At 36.7% G+C, this 6,897-nt stretch overlaps 1 pseudogene across 1 annotated transcript; it reads right to left on the reverse strand.

Annotated features, from left to right (window-relative positions):
- Window positions 1-2,228: 2,228 nt before the first annotated feature.
- Window positions 2,229-5,786, reverse strand: LOC147509897 (exportin-2 pseudogene; annotated as a pseudogene). Its single transcript, XR_015215968.1, has 5 exons — window positions 5,112-5,786; window positions 4,104-4,253; window positions 3,909-4,032; window positions 3,673-3,810; window positions 2,229-2,428 (listed from the first exon to the last, which is right to left on the reverse strand). The product of XR_015215968.1 is annotated as an exportin-2 pseudogene (transcript).
- Between the last annotated feature and the right edge of the window lie 1,111 nt (window positions 5,787-6,897).

Below are 6,897 nucleotides of genomic sequence, written 5' to 3' on the forward strand. Positions count from 1 at the left end.
GAGTACTCTAGTTGAGATATGCTATTGATAAACGATAATTTCCAATTTTAGTTCTTTTAAAGTCCGAAGTCCGCAGTCCAAAGTCTAAAGTCCGTAAACGTCCGTTTAGTCAAGTTACCTTACTCACGTGGGTTTGAAGGATAGGTCGAGTAAAGGATCGTCCATACCTTAGGGCACAGCAAGGTTCAAAACTGGATTTACAACTTTTAGTGAATAGGATTTTAGGATATTTAGTTGGTTTAAGTAAATTAACGGTAATCGCAAATAAAATAAAATAATAACGATTGATTTCTACGTAAATAAACAGAGATAGAGAAACATGAAAAGGGTTAACCGTTCTCATGCAAGAATTAGTTTCAACAGTTATAATACCATATCACTACAGCTCTAATCCATCTCGAGTTCATAGACAAACCCTAGACAGCGACGAGTATCGATCCCTAGTGAGATGCACGCATCTCTGAGCTCATCTCACTAGCATAAGGAGTTGAACTAATATTTCAGCTCTGGAATATCATTTCAGCTCCTGGTTCGATTCTACATCAGCTGGACAAATTAGAGAGCTATCTGACACTATAGAGTCGTGTGCGAGACATTTTGGGTCTCTTGCGAGACTATTCTGGAGCATCAGCACTCCAAACTTGGACAGTCTCAATCATTTTGGGACAGGATGCATAATCTACACCTAATTCCTAAGTAGTGGTTCTGGAACATTAAAATGTCAATCCGGATCCTCACACAAGCATCATTAACCCTCCCCTGGGGGGTTTAGCTCATGGTCATTAAATGATTAATTGAACTTGTTGTATACAATAAATAAGTTAATGAAGAACAGGAATTTAACTAAAAAAGAACTGACTTTTATTAAGTAAAAGGACTTACAGTACTGATGCTGGTATGAAAGCTACTGGAAGGGAAAGCAAGACAACGTACTGGAAATGAAAGCAGGAAAATGAAAAGCTAAAACTAAAACTAAAACTCACAAAGGTAAGGTCCCCCTCTCATATATATAGCCTGGTCTCCTCTCGTGAAGCCCCCATTTACATGTTTTGTTTTTACTCAAATAGCAACAATCCAAACTTTGTAATACAAAGTTTGTCTTATCTTGCTTTAATTTGGGTCTTTTTGTTAAATCAATTCATGAATTGATTTGTTTCGTCTTTTCCTCTTGCAAGGTGGCACACAATTGTGACCATCACTTGCTACCTACCTATACTGACCCGTCATGCATTTTGGGGCCCACAGAGTGGGTCCACGCTGTATCCAGTGGCGACCCAGATTTTAGCATTTTTACAACTTTCTGTCTTTGTGTAGAGCTCGTCACCCTAGTCATTCTGGCAGCTCACTTTCCGAACTCGACGTCCAGGTTTGAAAGATGTGAGCTTCGGAAGTTTGCTGCTTCTTTACACGTGGACCCATTCTGCACTGGTTTTGTCCCTTTGAAATCTTCAACTCTAGTCAGGCTATGTTGGCTTCACTGGGGCTGAGTGGGAAGACTTCAAGTATGCACAGTATTCCCGTACTTTGATGCATGTTTTATTATTATATTCACGTTAACTGCGGAAACTTGCAAAAGTACGAAAATATAATTATTTCATGATTATTAAACACATAATTGACTAAAATGTTATGTCTCTCGGGGTTTAATATTACAGTTTTGGGTGCTTATCACACTACCCCCAAACAGCAGTTTGCTTGTCCTCAAGCAAAAAACACTACACCATAACAGCTTATTTGTAACGGATGTACATCCGTTACTAAAAATATTAGTAACGGTTATTTTCCGTCGACACAAAAGCGTGACAAATATTAGTAACGGATATTAGTAACGGTTATAAAGTGTAAGCAAATTTACCAACGGTTAACAAATGTTACTAAAATTAATTTCAGCAACACTTATCAACCGTTAGTAAATTATTAATAACAGTTATTAATTTTGTTCTTAATTCATTTCCAACAAATAAAAGTGTTAGCAATTTTCATTTTAACGGATAATGAATCGTTACTTATGATTCCATTAGTAACGGATACGCAACCGTTGCTAAATTTGGAAACATCTGGAAAAAAAAATTAAATATTCTAGCCCCAATCGTTCCTGCCACCTGCTTCTAGAATACATATATCCCACATATTATACACAACCTATCCATCCCACTAAAAACTTAAACATACACTTGGGTACAATAGCGAGAAAGAAAACACTTAAACCAAACATACTCCATAATTCATTCATAAGTCGCAAGTCGTAACTTTGATTACATTGTATTCAACAATGAGATAATAACCAAAAATACAATAACAATCAATAAACTCATCAAGTCTTTTGTAAACAAAATACATAGATAGAATAAGTCCTAATAGCTCTAAAACGAAACCTTTTGATCTCTCATATTGTCCTTCCTCTAGCAATCATAAAAGTCATCGACACCTGCAACCAGACCAATGGCACCAAAACGAAATTACGAAAATAGAGAGAATCAATAGTAAGTAAAATTTGTGTAAGTTAGATTCATAAAAACAAGACGTTAAGAAACTATAAAATACGCGTAATAGGTTGTAGCTCCCCAAAACCAATCTCTTACCCAAGATCGGTATTTCACCCCTGAACGCTAATCAACATCATCATTTCTAACAAATAGATGCATTCTAATGTGGATTTATTATTAAAGACAATAAAGAAATAATAAATTCTTACAAAACAACTTAAGCTCTCTTGTTACTTATTTTAAGCTCCCACCCTCTCTCTTAGTCTCTCATCCTCTCTCTTATGATAGGCTTTTAAGCTCTCTTATTACTTATTTTTTTCTCTTTTCAATTCAGTTCGAGATGGAGGAGTTTTTCCCATAAGATCTATAAAACAAAGTAAGAGGTATTGATTGATGACAGTAATTCCCCTTGAAAGCTGAGTTGGTAGGTGGTAAACAAAGCAAGTGATCATAAATTCACTCAGACAACCTCTCTTAATGAACCGAGGAGTGTCAAGAATGGGAAAACCAAAAAAAAAATAGTACTAATTCAATCAAAGTAACAAATAAAAACCGACAACTTTATTTCCTTCATACTCACCACTCTTTAACGTCAACTCCTTTCTTTTGTTCTTCCTTAAATCAAGATACCCTTTTAACATCAATGCTTCCAAAGATATTTATATATATATTGCAAGGGTCAAAATGCCAAGCCAAATTAAAGCCAGAAACAATGAATCCAAGATCAAAGACATAACAGACAAAACAAAAGGCTAACAAGCAACATAGCAAAGAAGGCATTAATTGAATCTAACCATATTGCAACAAATGTACCAACTGTATTTGTGATTCCTGTTGCCATGAGAACAGCCAAGAATTGCAAAATTTGTTTTAGTATATTATCCTACAATTGTAAGCATGTATGTTCTAAAGTATAAAGTTTGGTGGAATGTTTAAATAAACAGACAATGAAGAAATCCAACACAATCGAGGAGCTATATCCCCGATAATAAGAAAGCCAACATATAATAGTAGCTAGTACAGACTTCAAGCCATTTGTCTCAAAAAAACACACACCAACTTTATGATAATTAAGTAAAATGCAAGGTGTATCAAGGAAGTCAGAAAGTGGACGTGGTCAAGAACACATTACACACGGTCGAATACCGTGTTGTACAAAACTAAGTAGATGAAGATGATAACTTACTTGCATGCTGAGGAGAAAACCAGCCTGGTTGAATGAGCTAAAACTCAGGGCTGCAGTATAAAGCACATCTGCCCAGGCAGGTGTCTTCACATAATTTAAGCAAAGCAGTGTCAGTCCAGGTCCAATGAAACCAATTGACTGCCAAATATAGAAAGTTTGTTAAGTTTAATTATGTTAAATATAGGGGTGAAAGTCATGAAACACAAGGTGAAGCAAAAAACATTGTTGTGTTGTACCTGACTTTAAACTCATTGCTTATAAGTATTTAGTTCCAATAGACTCGCTTTTTATCAGCTATCGATTGTTGAGACTTCAAGTTTAACTTCCTTCATAGACCCAGACTTCAATACGCCTAGTAACCTATAGTTGGAAGGAACTGATCTAGACATGTTTGTTTGCTAAAGTAATTAAATACTTGCATAGGAAGTTACCTGCATGATTGTCCGCACAAAAGTGATCGGTTGATGACCTTTCTTGATCAAGGCATCCGAGGCAACACCTGCAATGTAACCCAAAATGGCCATCATCCCCCACGGGATGGCACTGAACTAGGCAGCTTGTTTTAAGTTCACATTGAACACCTGTTTAGCAATACAAGGGACTTCCATTAGTACTTACAGAATCAGCCAGATTGTTGTAGAACTTGATTGCTTCTCTAGATTAGTATTATCAAATCACACTTCTAAAATATCCAATAAGCATAAGAGCGCTTGATAGGAGTTGAAATATTGAAGACTTACAGAAAACCAGAAACAGTGGTATTGTATTAGCCTTCATTTCATGTGTCCTTCACAATGGTGATCTTTGGGGTAGCACCAATTCCCATACCTATTACCAAAACAACGTTATATTTCATGTGATCTTTGGTTGGTGCACCATAGGGGGCATCTAATATTACCCAACATAAAGAAATTAAAATATTTTTCAGATTCACAAATTTGGCATTACACCATTCTAGACTAAGTGTATCTATTCTAGACTAAGCGTATGTCACATACCTTAGGGTGCTCCCCTCCTTGCATCTAATCTGCTCTCAGAAATCCGCTTTCCAGATAGTAGATGACGTGATTGACACACCTAAAGTAAACTAAGCAGTCAAAAAATGCGCCTTAGCCTTTTCTCAAGCTCTAGGCTCACCCCTACAGCCTTACTACTACGCAACTAAAGATGACTTGTCAAAGAAAGTTGCATATTTCTTCTACAGATTCATATGCAGATAACTTCCAAGCCTAGGAAGAGGACAGACCCATCTAGTAAAGAAACAGAGGACGTTCTGTACTAAATGAACCTAAAACAGGCCCTAATCCATTGTAATAATTTGAGTGTAGTAAAAAGTAGCAAAACAAAAGTACGAAATATTCAATGAGTGAACCGTAAGCCTAGTGAAATACTACACATACTCATAATAAAGAATAAATGTCGGGGATAGAGTCTCTTACTTAAACAATGGAGCAATTGTACTTGGCAAAAAGCTGGATCAACGCCCCTTGATTAGTCGGGTCAAGATACTCTTGGATGATTGCTGGATACCTCCCAGGAGATGTGCATGCAAGTCTTGCCAGTGATTTCACCAAGAACTCTTTTGGATCTTTAATTTCCTTAACAGGATCCTCATCTTTTTTTTCCAGCATTGTGAAGCGGGACAAAAGTGGCAAAGATACCCCACGCCTCCCCTTATATCCGGCATTTCGGCTCCTCAACAACTGTTTTTTGTTCTCGCCCGGAAAGAAGAGTGACAATACTATCCAAAGATTCGCCACAAATAGTTGCAGCTGAAGCATCCAAGAGAAGTGGGACTCACAAATAAGTTTGGTTGAAGCAACCGAAGTCAACTTCAACTCAGTGGATCCTGTGATCAGCCTAAGAGTAGGTATCCAGAAAGTCTCAAGAATGGTAACAAACAAATTACAATTTGGATGAACTGAATTAATGGAATCCACAAGCCTAGTTGGCCCGTGCTTGATGAGAAAAAGTGAAATAAATATCACAAAAGAGTTATGAAACTTCATTGTGCGGTGATTTTGTAGTCGTATAAAGAGTGCATGTAGTTCGGATGTAAAGAGTGCATGTAGTCGTGTAAAGAGTGCATGTAGTTCAGATGAATGGGTGGTCATCGAGCTCAACAAGTTGGGCTAGGAGCTGGAATGCATATGGCCAAAACTCGGTTACCTCCTTTGCCAAGATATCCGGATGATGGGAAAAAAGGCTTGCCTCAAAAGCCGATATCGAGAGACGCCCTTCTCACATGCCCGCCCGACGAGGGCCGCCACGCTCAAACAGATAATGGTTGAAGACGGGATCAAAGTAATGGCAAAATGTTTAGGGATCTGGTTCCAAAACATTGTGAAGAATTTAAGAGCCCCAGCCTTGAGCATGGGGAAACCATTCACATCTTGACTTTGCAATATCTCTTTGTCAATCAAGCAAGCCCAAAAGAGAACAACTAAAGATGCCATACTAACAGTTTCTTTCCCATATATCTAAATAAACAGTTACCTTCAGCAGAAGAGGTAAGAGGCTCAACTGTCGTTGTTATTGATTCCAATTCTTCAGCTTGATTGATACCTGTGTCCATATCTTCCTTGAGTTTTGTGACCTGAAAATTTCCATAAATCCCAATATATAACTAAAAGTTATACGAACCTCAAAAATAATATGTATCCATAATTCTTTCCATAGTTTGAAAAGGTAATGAACAATATTATGAGCTTTATATATTTCAGATTTCATCTCCAAAAAAAAAAAAAAAAAAAAAGAGAGAGAGAGAGAAAACGTTAATGTCCAAACATAACCAAGTTATCCTTTTGATTTCCTTAATGAGCATTTAGACTCTAAGAGCTCTGATGTAGGACACGAGAACGTAATGCATGCAACAATTGTTGCATCAATAAGACTTCAACACTACTATACCTGAGATGTACAAAACATGATAAACCATTGGTGATCTATCTCAAGCACTTGTTTTACCCAAATAATCTGAAAAATTCCTAAAATGTCCAACATTTCGATAAGAGACAATCTAATTTAATAAAAGAGCTTCTTAAATGCAGATTGATAACAATACATGCATTAAAAGAATCAAAGAACAGATTTTCAAATGTTGAATCTTAAATTAAGCTCATACATGCATCATAACTTGAAATTAGGAAACAATTTAAAAAATTGGAATTTAAAGACAGAATCGAAGTAGCATAACACTTGATAGAAACAGTAATATGCGACAAG

This window comes from Coptis chinensis, chromosome 3, assembly GCF_015680905.1.
Source record: "Coptis chinensis isolate HL-2020 chromosome 3, ASM1568090v1, whole genome shotgun sequence".
Classification (NCBI taxonomy): Eukaryota; Viridiplantae; Streptophyta; class Magnoliopsida; order Ranunculales; family Ranunculaceae; genus Coptis; species Coptis chinensis.